Raw genomic sequence first — 15,085 nt, 5'->3', positions numbered from 1 at the left:
GCCGCGCGCCACTAGGCTGAAAGAAAGTGGCAGACACGCGGACCAGTCAGGACCGGGCTCCAAGGGCGGCCAACCAATCCACGCGGAGCACGGCGGGGCCCACTGGGCGAAAGGGGCGGGCGGGACGTGATCCCGCCGGAGGAACGAGGAAGAGAGCCGTAAAGTGTCGCGGCTTTTACTGCAAACGGGGGCGGAGCAACGCGCCCTGGCGTGGGGTGCATTGTGGGTAAGCGCATGCGCAGGTGAAGCCGTCGGTCTCCTGGGCTCCACGCTGTGGGCAAAGCCAGTTAATGCCTTTCGTTTGCAGTCGAGAGAGATCGAGGCCTCATGGTGATTGGGACGTCCCTGAGGTCGCCCTTCGGACTCATAGTTTTCTAATTCTGTAATTATCCAGGGAACATAATTTAGTAGGTTGGAATCCTGACCACGCCCCTCGGAGCCTCAGTTTGCTCCCTGTAAAATGGGTTATAATAGTAGTGTCTGCTCCAAAAGATTGCTTGCTATGAGGACGAAATGAGTGAAACTATGTAAAAAAGCACTTAAAACAGCGTCTGGCGATCGGGCGCGGTGGCTCACGCCTGTAATCCCAGCACTTTGGGAGACCGAGCTAGACGGAGGAGTTCGAGACCAACCTGACCAACGTGGAGAAGCCCCGTCTCTACTAAAAATACAAAATTAGCCGGCGTGGTGGCACATACCTGTAATCCCAGCTACTCGGGAGGCTGAGGCCGGAGAATCGCTTGAACCCAGGAGGCAGAGGATTGAGCCATTGCACTCCAGCCTGAGCAACAAGCGAAACTCTGTTTCAAAACAAAAACAGCGTCTGGCACATATTAAGTACTTAACAATATATAGCCGGGCGCTGTGGCTCACGCCTGTAATCCAAGCACTTTGGAGGCCAAGGCGGGCGGATCACCTGAGGTTGGGAGTTCAAGACCAGCCAGACCAACATGGTGAAACACCGTCTTAAAAAAAAAAAAAAACAATATACTTTGTGCCTGCTTCTGTTCACAGAAATGAACAAAACACAAAATTCGTGGCCCTCAGGGAGATAGAAGGTAAACAAAGTAAATAGGCAAATACTGTTAGTTTCCTGGGGTCTGCTGTAACAAATGCCCGCAAACTGAGAGGTTTAAAACAACAGAACATGATTTTCTCACAGTTCAGGAGACCAGAATTCTGAAATGAGGTTGTCAGCGGAGTTGGCTCCCTCTGGAGGCTCTGTGTGTCCTGTGCCTCTCTCCTGGGTTCTGCCGGCTGCTGCCAGTCCTTGGAGTTCCTTGACTTATACATGGAGCCTTCCGCTTTCTGTCTGCCCCTGTTTTCACTTGGCCTTCTCTGTGTGTCTCTCAGTCTCAAATGTTTCTCTCCTTTTTTTTTTGGACAGACAGGGTCTCGATATGTTGTTCAGGCTAGTCTCAGACTACTCCTGGGGTCAGGCGATCCTCCCTCCTCTCTGCTTCCCAAAGTTCTGGGATTACAGGTGTGAGCCACTTAGCCCAGCTGTTCCTTTTTCTTTTTCTTTCTTTCTTTTTTTTTTGAGACGAGTTTTGTTCTTGTTGCCGAGGCTTGAGTGCAATGGTGTTGTGATCTTGGCTTACTGCAACCTCCACCTCCCGGGTTCAAGCCATTCTCCTGCCTCAGCCTCCCGAGTAGCTGGGATTATAGGCATGCGACGCCATGCCCTGCTAATTTTTTGTATATTCAGTGGAGATGGGGTTTCTCCATGTTGGCCAGGCTGGTCTCAAACTCCCGACCTAAGGTGATCCACCTGCCTCGGCCTCCCAAAGTGGTGGGATTACAGGCATGAGTCATCACACCCAGCCTAGCCATTCCTTTTTCTTATAAGTACAGTCCTTTCTCTTATTAAGCTCACCCTAAATTCAAGATAATGCCATCTCAGGATCCTTAATTACATCTGCAAAGATCCTTTTTTTTTTTTTTTTTTGAGATGGAGTCATTCTGTCACCCAGGCTGCAGTGCAGTGGCATGATCTTGGCCCACTGCAACCCCTGTCTTCCAGCTTCAAGGGATTCTCCTGCCTCAGCCACCCGAGTAGCTAGGATTACAGGCACATGCCACAATGCCCAGCTAATTTTTCTATTTTTAGAAGAGACAGGCTTTCACCATGTTGGCCAGACTGGCCTTGAACTACTGACCTCAGGTGATCCACCCACCTCGGCTTCCCAAAGTGCTGGGATTACTGACGTGGGATTACGTAATATGGGATTATGCCCAGCCCCATATTTTAATGACTGATGCTATTTATTGACATTATTCATAATATCAAGACTGAAAGAAACCCAATGCGACCACATAATGGAGTAATACAGCTATAAAAAGGAATGAAGACAGTCTTCATATAGTAAAATTGAATGTTGTCTGGATATATTAAGTGGAAAAAAAACCAAGGTAGAGAACAAGTTTTACAGTATGCCATTTTTTGTGTGCAAAAAAAGAAATACATGCATGTGTATGTGTGTATGTATTTGCATATATACATATGTATATAACCACACCAAGCACGTGAACTCAATTTGCTGATTTTTTTTTTGACGGAGTCTCGCTCTGTTGCTAGGCTGGAGTGCAGTGGCACAATCTTGGCTCACTGCAACCTCTGCCTCCCGGGTTCAAGCTATTCCCCTGCATCAGCCTCATGAGTAGCTGGGACTACAGGTGCGTCCTACCACACCCAGCTAATTTTTTTTTTGTATTTTAGTCGAGCTGGGGTTTTACCATGTTGGCCAGGATGGTCTCGATCTCCTGACCTGATGATCTGCCCATGTCGGGCATAAAGAAACATAAAGACTGGATGAGGTGGCCCACGCCTGTAACTGAAGCACTTTGGGAGACTGAGGTGGGCGGGTCACCTGAGGTCAGGAGTTTGAGACCAGCCTGGCCAACATGGTGAAACCCCGTCTCTATTAAAAACACAAAAATATTAGCCGGGCGTGGTGGAAGACGCCTGTAATCCCAGCTACTCAGGAGGCTGAGGCAGGAGAATCACTTAAACCCAGGAGGCAGAGGTTGCAGTGAGCCGAGATCGCACCACTGCTCTCCAGACTGGGCAACAGAATGAGACTCCATCTCAAAAAAAGATAGAAAGAAAGAAACAGGGTCTATGGGGTGTCCCAGCATCAACATGGCAATGAAAGTAGCAGCAAACTGCATTCTGGGTCATCCTTTCGGACTCTTCTAGACTTTTCTACATGCAAAGTCTTTCTTCTTTTGCGCAACTTGCAAACTCCTATTCACCGTTGAAACCTCTGCTTGGGTGTCCCCGTGTGGCAGACAGTGGTTACTGCAGTATTTTTGTTTGCCCTTTCTTTCTTTCTTTCTTTTTTTTTTTTGAGACAGTCTTAACTCTGTCGCCAGGCTGGAGTGCAGTGGCGCAATCTTGGCTCAGTGCAACCTCTGCCTCCCGGGTTCAATTGATTCTCCTGCCTCAGCCTCCCAAGTAGCTGGGATTACAGGTGTATGCCACCATGCCTGGCTAATTTTTGTATTGTTAGTAGAGACAGTGTTTCACCATGTTGGCCAGGATGGTCTCGATCTCCTGACCTCATGATCTGCCTGCCTCGGCCTCCCAGAGTGCTGGGAATACAGGCATGAGCCACCGGGCCCAGCCCATTTGCCCTTTCGATAGTAGGGGTGGACAATCAGAGTTCCTCATCCCCCTGGCTACAGGGATTGGTTAAAGGAAGAGCACGGAATTTACCAAGGCCAATACGATTCTCCCTTGGGAAGGATACTGAGGGCTGGGAGGGAGAGGAGCTCTTTTCTGGGGATTTAAAGGGAAAGTCCAGCACCCCTTAGGCTCTGCCTTCTGGAATAAGCTTTCTGCAGAAAAAAATCCAGCAGACACAAGAAGGCAGGGCTACTTGGTGGAAAGGGAGGCATGATTTGAGCCCCTGGATACAGCCGTACCTGAAGCCACAGCTGTGATGTTCCACTTATATGACCCCCAATAAATTTTTTAAAATTGCTTTATCCACTTGGAATTTGCAGTCTGTCCTTGGCAAAAGAGCCAATACTAGGCCGGGTGCAGTGGCTCACACCTGTAATCCCAGCATTTTGGGAGGCCGAGACAGGTGGATCACGAGGTCAGAAGTTCAAGACCAGCCTGACCAACATGGTGAAACCCTGTCTGTACTAAAAATACAAAAATTAGCCAGGCATGGTGGCAGGCGCCTGTAGTCCCAGCTACTCAGGAGGCTGAGGCAGGAGAATCGCTTAACCCGGGAGGCGGAGGTTGGAGTGAGCTGAGATGGCACAACTGCACTCCAGCCTGGGTGACAGAGTGAGACTTCATCTCAAAAAAAAGAAAAAATAAAGAGCCAATACGAATGCATACCTGCTCTGTGAACTCTTCCCTGCCTGCCCTGCTCAAAAATTAATCATTCCTTCTCTTTTTTTTTTTTTTTTTTTTTTTGAGACGGAGTCTCGCTCTTGTTACCCAGGCTGGAGTGCAATGGCGCGATCTCGGCTCACCGCAACCTCCGCCTCCTGGGTTCAGGCAATTCTCCTGCCTCAGCCTCCTGAGTAGCTGGGATTACAGGCACACGCCACCGTGCCCAGCTAATTTTTTTGTATTAATAGAGACGGGGTTTCACCATGTTGACCAGGATGGTCTCGATCTCTCGACCTCGTGATCCACCCGCCTCGGCCTCCCAAAGTGCTGGGATTACAGGCTTGAGCCACCGCGCCCGGCTCATTCCTTCTCTTATTCTTTGAACTTCAGTACCCTCCACTGATTTCTATCATTGTCTGGCTTACGCCATGTTGTAATTGCTTGTCTCAGCTCTCTTGACTTTGAGCTGTAGGAGCAAGGACCTCAGAGGTTTTCCTGGGCCTCTATGGGGCTGTTCAGGACGGTTTACCCTCCCCTATCATCATGAATGCATGACCTGGTCGGGGTGGGGGTCAGTAATCAGAAGGCTTCCCTGGCTGACTGAGCATCACGGCTCATGCCTGTAATTCCAGCACTTTGGGAGGCTGGCAGGTGGATCACCTGAGCCCAAAGAGTTCGAGACCAGCCTGGGCAACCTAGCAAGACCTCATCTCTACAAAAAAAATTAAAATACTTAGCTGGGCATGCTGGCAGTGCCCGTAATTCCAACTCCTTGGGAGGCTGAGATGGGAAGATGGCTTAAGCCTGGGATTTCAAGGCTGCAATGAGCTGTGATTGTGCTACACTCTACCCTGGGCAACACAGCAAGATCCTATCTCAAAAAAAAAAAAAAAAAAAAAAAAAAAAAAGGGCCGGGCGTAGTGATTGATGTCTGTAATCCCAGCACTTTGGGAGGCAGAGGAGGGCAGATCATGAGGTCAAGAGATCGAGACCATCCTGACCAACATGATGAAACCCCGTCTTTACTAAAAACGCAAAAATTAACCAGGTGTGATGGTGCATGCCTGTAGTCCCAGCTACTCGGGAGGCTGAGGCAAGAGAGTCACTTGAACCCAGGATGTGGAGGTTGCAGTGAGCTGAGATCCTGCCACTGCCCTCCAGCCTTGGTGACAAAAGCAAAACTCCATCTCAAAAAATAATAATAACAATAAAAGAGGAGAGAAGCCAGAAACCCAGACGCCCTCATGGTTCACACTTCTCTGGTCAAGGCAGTGACCATGTCCCTCTCCCATCCGCGGAACCAGGAGCTTCACATGGCCCCCTCCTGATCTGTGGCCGCCTGAACTGAAACAAAATATCATGGTACCTTGCCCAGTGCATTCCTGGGGTGCAGGGAACCAAAGAACAGAGGTGATTTTGCCCCGTGCTTGGCCGCCTTCATATCCCAGAGTGAGAAGAAGCAGAGATTCCTCAGATAGGGTTTTTTTGTTTGCTTGTTTGTTTGAGATGGAGTCTCACTCTGTCACCCAGGCTGGAGTGCAGTGGTGCGATCTCCACTCACTGCAACCCGTGTCTCCTGGATTCCAGCGATTCTCCTGCCTTAGCCTCCTGAGTAGCCAGGATTATGGGCGTGCGCCACCACGCCTGGCTAATTTTGTATTTTAGGTAGCAATGGGTTTCTCCATGTTGGTCAGGGTGATCCCAAACTCCTGACCTCAGGTGATCCGCCCCCCTCAACCTCCGAAAGTTCTGGGATTACAGGTGTGAGCCACTGCTCCCGGCCATGGGGTCTTTTTTTTTTTTTTTTGAGATGGAGTCTCACTCTGTTGCCCAGGCTGGAACGCAGTGGTGCGATCTCGGCTCACTGCAACCTCCGCCTCCCTGGTTCAAGCAATTCTCCTGTCTCAGCCTCCTAAGTAGCTGGGATTACCGGTGCACACCACCATGTCTGGCTAATTTTTGTATTTTTAGTAGAGACGGGGTTTCACCATGTTGGCCAGGCTGGTCTTGAACTCCTGACCTCAAGTGATCTGCCCACCTCAGCCTCCCAAAGTGCTGGGATTACAGGTGTGAGCCACTGTGCCTGGCCTCAAGTGGGGTCTTGAAAGCTCTTCCACTGCCCACCTGCACCCAGTGGCCTGGTGGAAGTTCCTTAGATGGGCACGGAGACAGCAGGATCCAGTCCTGCCTTCATCCTGCACACATCCCTGCCTCTGGGCATTAATTGTGTACCTACTGCATGCTGGCACAGACTAAAGGGAAAGAATACCCAGCGTTTACTCGGGGCAAAAAGCAGGAGAGGCGGGGGTCGGGGGAGTGGAGCAGGAAACAGACCCTCCAAGGGGCGGGCCAGTCCGGACATGGGAGCAGGGGCCAGAGGCAGCGGCCAACCACAAAAACCACATCTGTGAGCCTCGTCTTTTTGTTATTGTTGTTTGAGACAGGCTCTCACTCTGTTGCCCAGGCTGGAGTGCAGTGGCAAGATTGTACCACAGCCGGGCGTGGTGGCTCACACCTGTAATCCCAGCACTTTGGGAGGCCAAGGCGTGTGGATCACTTGAGGCCAAGGGTTCGAGACCAGCTGGTCAACATGGTGAAACCCCATCTCGACTAAAAATACAAAAATTAGCCGGGTGTGGTGGTGCATGCCTGTAATCCCAGCTACTCGGTAGGCTGAGGCAGGAGAATTGCTTGGAAACCCAGGAGGTGGAGGTTGTAGTGAGCCAAGATCGCATCACTGCACTCTAGCATGGGCAGCAGATCGAGACTCCGTCTCAAAAAAAAAAAAAAAAAAAAGGGTGTAGCTCACTTTGAACTCCTGGACTGTAGTGATCCTCCTGCTTCAGCCTCCTGAGAAGCTGGGACCTGATGCACTCACCATCACCCTTGGGTGATTTTAAAATGTTTTGTAGAGGCTGGGCATGGTGGCTCACGCCTGTAATCCCAGCACTTTGGGAGGCCGAGACGGGTGGATCACCTGAGGTCAGGAGTTCGAGACCAGCCTGACCAACATCGTGAAACCTGTCTGTACTAAAAATACAAAAAATTAGCTGGGCGTGGTGGTGGGCGCCTGTAATCCCAGCTACTCAGGAGGCTGAGGCAGGAGAATCGCTCGAACCCGGGAGGCGGAGGTTGTGGTGAGCTGAGATTGAGTCATTGCACTCCAGCCTGGGCAACAAGAGCAAAACTCTGTCTTAATTTTTTTTTTTTTTTTGTAGAGATAGGGTTGCCCAGTCTAGTCTCAAACTCCTGGGCTCAAGCGATCCTCCTGCCTCCACCTCCCGAGTATGAGCCTCGTCTTCTAGCTGAGCTCCCCAAAGACCTCACCATCTCCAGACACTACCTGGAGAAAATAGACACATTCATCCTTTAAGAATGCGTGTCTGGGCCAGTCGCGGTGGCTCACACCTGTAGTCCAAGCACTTTGGGAGGCTGAGGCGGGCAGATCATCTGTGGTCAGGAGGTATATTGTGAAACCCCATCTCTACTAAAAATACAAAAATTAGCCAGGCATGTTGGCGCACAACTGTAATCTCAGCTACTCAGGAGGCTGAGGCAGGAGAATCGCTTGAACCTGGGAGGGGGAGGTGGCAGTGAGCTGAGACACGCCACTGCACTCCAGCCTAGGGGACAAGAGCGAGACTCTCTTTCAAAAAAATAATAATAATAACGTGTGTCTACCCAGACATCTCTTTCTCTACCATGGCCATGAGGCCCCTGCAGTCCCTAAACTGGGCTTGGTTTAACTGGACAGGGCCTAAAGGACAGATCCCTAACACAGAGCCCAGAGCTGTGTGGCCTCCACGAGCTCCAAATCTCCCTCCCTTCCAAGGCCACTCCTACCAGCAGCTGGCAAAGCTCAGAGAGGCCTGGAGCCCCCAGGGGGCAGGATCTGAGCACCAGGTGCAGAGTCCATGAGTCCTGCCCTCCCCCACCTGGCGCCTTAGGGCTTGGGTTCAGGGTGGCCTTAGTGTTCAGAAGCTCCCCAAACCTCCCAGGGCTGTGGGGGTGCGAGGCCAGAGAAAAATGTAGCTTCCGCCCAGCACGGTGAAGCACATCCATGGTCCCAGCTACTTGGGAGACTGGGGCGGGAGGATCGCTTCTGCCCAGGAGTTCTGAGCTGTAGTTCACTGTGCTGATTGGGTGTCCACGTTAAGTGTGGCATCAATATGGTGACCTCCCGGGTGTGGGGGACCACCAGGTTGCCCAATTAGGGGTGAGCCAGCCTAGGTTGGAAGCAGAGCAGGTCAAAACTACAGTGCTGATCAGTAGTGGGATCGCACCTGTGAATAGCCACTGCACTCCAGCCTGGGCAACATAGCGAGACCCTGTCTCTAAAAAAGATAAATTTTTGGCTGGGTGCAATGGCTCATGCCTGTAATCTCAGCACTTTGGGAGGCCAAGGCAGGCAGATCCCTTGAGGTCAAGAGTTCCAGACCAGTATGGTAAAACTCCGTCTCTACAAAAAAAAAAAGAAAATTATCTGGGTGTGGTGACATGTGCCTGTGGCCCTAGCTACTCCAAAGGCTGAGGCATGAGAAGGCCTCCACCTCCCAGAATCTGGGAGGTGGAGGTTGCAGTGAGCCCAGATTTCGCCACTGCCCTCCAGCCTGGGTGACTGAGCAAGACTCTGTCTCAAAAAAAAAAAAAAAGATAAATTTTAAAAATGGAGCTTCTTTTGTAAGCCAATATCCAGATAGGCAGTTGTTGCTCTATTTATCAGTTTTTAAAAATTTTATTTGTCTGTTTTTGTTTTTGAGATGGAGTCTCGCTCTGTTGCCAGGCTGGAGTGCAGTGGCACGATCTCAGCTCACTGCAACCTCCGCCTCCTGGGTTCAAGCAATTCTCCTGCCTCAGCCTCCCAAGTAGCTGGGATTACAGGCACATGTCACCATGCCCTGCTAATTTTTGTATTTTGAGTAAAGACGCGGTTTCACCATGTTGGCCAAGATGGTCTCAATCTCTGGACCTCGTGATCTGCCCACCTCGGCTTCCCAAAGTGCTGGGATTACAGGCGTGAGCCACCGCGCCCAGTTTTTTTTTTTTTTTTTTCAGATGGGTATTGCTCTGTTGCTGTGGCTGATCTCAAACTCCTAACCTTAAGCAGTCCTCCCACCTCACCTTCCCAAAGTGCTAGGATTACAGCAGGGGTCCGCAACCCGTGGGCTGAGGACTGATACCAGTCTGTGCCCTGTTAGGAACACAGCAGTGGGTGAGCAGTGGGCAGATGAGTGAAGCTTCGTTTGTATTTATAGCCACTGCGCGTCATTCCCCAAGACCACCTGAGCTCCGCCTGCTGTCAGACCTGCAGTGGCAGCTGGAGCTTCTCGTACGAGCCTGAACCCTATTGTAAACTGCACATGCGGGGGAAGTAGGTTTTGTGCTCCTTATACGAATCTAATGCCTGATGATCTGAGGTGGATCAGTTTCATCCTGAAACCATCTTTATCCCTGCAACTCTCAGTGCATGGAAAAATCGTCTTCCACAAAACCAGTCCCTGCTGCCAAAAAGGTTAGGGACCGCTGGATTATAGGCATGAGCCTCTACGTCAGGCTCCACAGCATTTATTTGTTAATTATTATTATTATTTGTGATGGCTCACGCCTGTAATCCCAGCACTTGGGGAAGCCAAGGTGGGCAGATCACAAGGTCAGGAGTTCGAGACCAGCCTCAACAATATAGTGGAACCCCATCTTTACTAAAAATACAAAAATTAGCCAGGAGTGGTAGCGCACACCTGTAGTCCCAGCTCCTGGGGAGGCTGAGGCAGGAGAATCGCTTGAACCCAGGAAGCAGAGGTTACAGTGAGCCGAGATTGCACTACTGTGCTCCAGCCTGGGTAACAGAGCGAGACTTTGTCTCAAAAAGAAACAAACCAAAAAAATCCCCGAGACCATAGTGGGCAGACACATAAGCTGTTGGACGTCCTGAGGGACACATCCGCGGAAGAAGATACAAGTGTCTGGACAGCAAGAGGCACTGGGGAGCATGCCGGCAGGGGCGCGCGCTGACAGACGCTGGCGTGCGGCTGGGCGGGCGACCAGTCAGATCGGGGGAGTTCGGCCAGGGCAGTCAGAGGAGAGCCAGAGCTACTGAGCAGCCCGACTCCAGAGAAAGCCCACGTGCCTTCTGGCTCCCCATCTCCTGAGGCTACTTCCACTCAATAACACGTGATACTCATTCTCCAAGCCCAGGTGTGATCTGATTCTTCTGATACACCAAGGCCAGAAACCCTGGGATACTGAAATCCCTCTTTTCGGTGCGGACAAGGTGGTGGCTCACACCTGTAATCCCAGAACTTTGAGAGGCCGGGGCAGATGGATCACGAAGTCAGGAGATCGAGACCATCCTGGTCAACGTGGTGAAACAGCGCCTCTACTAAAAATACAAAAATCTGCCAGGGTTAATGGCGCACACCTGTAATCCCAGCTACTCGGGAGGCTGAGTCAGGAGAATCGCTTGAACCTGGGAGGCGGAGGTTGTAGTGAGCCGAGATGGTGCCACTGCACTCCAGCCTGGGTGACAGAGGGAGACTCTGTCTCAAAAAATACAAAACAAAAAACAAACAGAGACGGGGTTTTGCCAGGCTGGTCTCAAACTCCTGGGTTCAAGAGATCTACCTGCGTCGGCCTCCCAAAGTGCTAGGATTAGCCGGGCGTGGTGGCTCACGCCTGTAATCCCAGCACTTTGGGAGGCCGAAGCGGGTGGATCACGAGGTCAAGAGATCGAGACCATCCTGGTCAACATGGTGAAAACCCGTCTCTACTAAAAATACAAAAAAAGATTAGTTGGGCATGGTGGTGCGTGCCTGTAATCCCAGCTACTCAGGAGGCTGAGGCAGGAGAATTGTCTGAACCCAGGAGGCGGAGGTTGCGGTGAGCCGAGATCGCGCCATTGCACTCCAGCCTGGGTAACAAGAGCGAAACTCCGTCTCAAAAAAAAAAAAAAAAAAAAAGTGCTAGGATTACAGGCATGAGCCACTGCGCTCGGCCCACACCCAATTTTTTTTTTTTTTGAGACAGTCTCACTCTGTCACCCAAGTTGGAGTGCAGTGGCGCGATCTCAGCTCCTTCCACTTCATGAGTTCAAGCAATTCTCATGTCTCAGACTACTGAGTAGCTGACCACAGGCACATGCCACCATGCCTGGCTAATTTTTTTGTATTTTTAGTAGAGAAGGGGTTTCCCCAGGCTGGTCTTGAACTCCTGGCCTCAAGTGATCCTCCTGCCTCAGCTTCCCAAAGCACTGGGATTACAGGTATGAGCCACCGCACCTGGCCCACACCCAATTTGAATTTTTTTTTTCGGATGGAATCTCGCTCTGTCACTAGGCTGGAGCACAATGGCATGATCTCGGCCTAGGAGACAAACTAGTGAGCCAAGATCGTGCCACTTCACTCCAGCCTGGGTGACAGAGCAAGATTCTGTCTCAAAAAAAAAAAAAAAAAAAAAGTTCCTTCAAGCTAGGCATGGTGGCACAAGCCTGTAGTCCCAGTTACTTGGGAGGCTGGGGTGGGAGGATGGCTTGAGTCCAGGAGGTGGAGGCTGCAGTGAGCTGTGATTGCGCCACTGTGCTCCAGCCTTTGAGACAAAGAAAGATCATATCTTTTGAACTCCCGACCTCAGGTGATCCGCCCGCCTTGGCTTCCAAAGTGCTTGGATTACAGGCATGAGCCACCACGCCTGGCCTAGAAAGATCATATCTCAAAACAAAAAAACAAAACAAAACATGGCCGGGCATGATTAGGGCTACCAGTGAACATTAGCCTTGATGCCAGTCATTGGGGCAGTGGGGCATGACTCAGTTTCCCCCATCACCGCCGACTCTGCAGGTTTTGTTCCTCCCAGTGCAATTGAGGAAACTAAAATCCGCTGTCACTTCCCTCTCTCCATATCCCTGACTTCTAGCAACGCATGTACTCCACCCCAGGCACGTATGACACGCTTGGGTTATAGAACCTGACTTCAGGTGAGTGGGGTTTTTTGTTTTGTTTTGTTTTTTGTTACTATTGTTTTTGGAGACGGAGTTTCGCTCATCCAGGCTGGAGTGCAGTGGCGCGATCTCAGCTCACTGCAACCTCCACCTCCACCTCCTGGGTTCAAGCAATTCTCCTGCCTCAGTCTCCCTAGTAGCTGGGATTACAGGTGCGTGCCACTATGCCCAGCTAATTTTTGTATTTTTAGTAGAGACAGGGTTTCACTATGTTGGCCAGGCTGTTCTTGAACTCCTAGCCTCAGGTGATCTGCCTGCCTCAGTCTCCCAAAGTGCTGGGATTACAGGCGTGAGCCACCGCGCCCGGCCAGGTGAGTGTTTTGATCGGCTCTCTTCTCCCACTTCACTTGGACCTCATTCCCATGGCCGGCTCAGATGCCTCTCTGATGTTCTGTATTCTACCTGAAGCTGCCAAAGACCAAAATAGCCACTCAGCATGTGACCTGGGGACTGGGCTTCCAAACGGGGATCAGGGGCAGTCCAGAGAACTCTCCCCTTGGTGTTGGAGGAATTTGGGGGTGGAACCAGTAGAGACCATAGTATCAGCCAGGCGCGGTGGCTCACGCCTGTAAACCCAGCACTTTGGAAGGCCGAGGTGGGTCGATCCCAAGGTCAGGAGTTTAAGACCAGCCTGGCCAAGATGGTGAAACCCCGTCTCTACTAAAAATACATAAATTAGCTGGGCATAGTGGCAGGCGCTGGTAATCACAGCTACTCAGGAGGCTGAGGCAGGAGAATCGCTTGAACCCGGGGGAGTGGAGGTTGCAGTGAGCCGAGATTGAGCCACTGCACTCCAGCCTGGGTGACAGAGCAAGACTCTGTTTCAAAAAATAAAAATAAAAAGATCATCGTGCCCTGGCAAATGGTGGCAAAGTCAGAGTGGAACAAGCTGTCGGTGACCCACACAGCCGGGCACTCTGGCTCACGCCTGTAATCCCAGCACTTTGGGACGCCGAGGTGGGTGGATCACAAGGTCAGGACTTTGAGACAAGCCTGGCCAACATGGTGAAACCCCGTCTCTACTAAAATACAAAAAAAAAATCAGCTGGGCATGGTGGCGCGTGCCTGTAGTCCCAGCTACTCAGGAGGCTGAGGCAGGAGAATTGCCTGAACCCAGGAGGCGGAGGTTGCGGTGAGCCGAGATCGCGCCATTGCACTCCAGCCTGGGTAACAAGAGCGAAACTCCGTCTCAAAAAAAAAAAAAAAAAAAAAAAAAAAAAATTAGCCGTCTGTGGTGGTGCTCGTGTGTACTCCCAGCTACTCGGGAGGCTGAGGCAGGAGAATCACTTGAAATCAGGAGGCAGAGGTTGCAGTGAGCCAAGATCGCACCACTGCACTCCAGCCTGGCCGACAAGAATGAAACTACATCTTAAATAAATAAATAATTTCTGCTTAATAATACCTGGGGGACCAAATAGTCTGTATGACAACCTCCCATGACACGAGTTTATCTGTATAACAAACCTGCACAAATACCCCAGAATGTAAAAGTTAAAAAAAATTAAAACAGGCTGGGCGCGGTGGCTCACGCTTGTAATCCCAGCATTTTGGGAGGCCAGTGTGGGCGGATTGCTTGAGTTCAGGCGTTCGAGACCAGCCTGGGTGTGGGAAGTAGAAAAGTTCCTTTTTAAAGTTTCCTTTCTTTTCTTTTTTTCTTTTTTTTTCTTTTTGAGACGGAGCTTCGCTCTTGTTACCCAGGCTGGAGTGCAATGGCGCGATCTCGGCTCACCGCAACCTCCGCCTCCTGGGTTCAGGCAATTCTCCTGCCTCAGCCTCCTAAGTAGCTGGGGTAACCGGCGCCTGCCACTGTGCCCAGCTAATTTATGTACTTTTAGTAGAGAAGGGGTTTCACCATGTTGACCAGTATGGTCTCGATCTCTTGACCTCTTGATCCACCCGCCTCGGCCTCCCAAAGTGCTGGGATTGTAGGCGTGAGCCACCGCGCCCGGCCTTAAAGTTTCCTTTCTTATTAAAGAATAAGTGTGCTAATAACTTTGTTAAGCTCTATCCTATGTAGCTATTAAACATGCCATGTTTACAGGCACTTAGTACATCCTGTGTCCTTATACTTTAAGGAAGATATCTGTGCTATTTTTCTCACTTCAGACGTTCTACTTCTAGTAAAAGAAAAAAAAAAAAATCTGTGCTGGACGTGCTCACAGGCATGTCCCAGTTCTCCATTGCTTTCACCTGTTTAGAAAAGTTTTAAGTCGTTAGCCAATCGGGTTTTAGTTTAAATTGTGAGGTCTGACTCCAGCCAATGGAGATCAGTCACAGTAGTAAGGACGACCCCAAATGTGTAAGGAGTAAATTCGTGTGTATTCCTTTGTTCTTTGCACTCTCGTGGCAAGATGGCTAGTGAGAGTATACTATTTCCAACACTGGGCAACATAGTGAAACCCCCATCTCTGCAAAAAATACAAAGTTAACTGGGTGTGTGCCAGCTACTCAGGAGGCTGAGGTGGGAGGATCAGTTGAGCCCTGGAGGTCAGGACTGCAGTGAGGTATAATCGTGCCACTGCACTCCAGCCTGGGCAACAGAGTGAGACCTTGTCTCCAAAAAAAGAGAGAGAGAGAGAGAGAAAGGAAATGATTTCTGAGCTCTATTGCTGTGAAGATGATGGAACCAGGGAATGAGATAAAACCTCAGTCATAGGGCAGCAGTGGGATCATTTCACCCAGGGAGGGCCAGAAGGAACCCTCAGAGAAGGTAACAGATTAGCGGGGAGATGACAGCCAGA

The sequence above is a fragment of the Aotus nancymaae genome, unplaced genomic scaffold (assembly GCF_030222135.1).
Source record: "Aotus nancymaae isolate 86718 unplaced genomic scaffold, 86718_ANA_hifiasm-v0.15.2.pri h1tg000028l, whole genome shotgun sequence".
Classification (NCBI taxonomy): Eukaryota; Metazoa; Chordata; class Mammalia; order Primates; family Aotidae; genus Aotus; species Aotus nancymaae.
The sequence above is the reverse complement of the archived record's forward strand: the minus strand, read 5'-3'. Positions refer to the sequence as shown.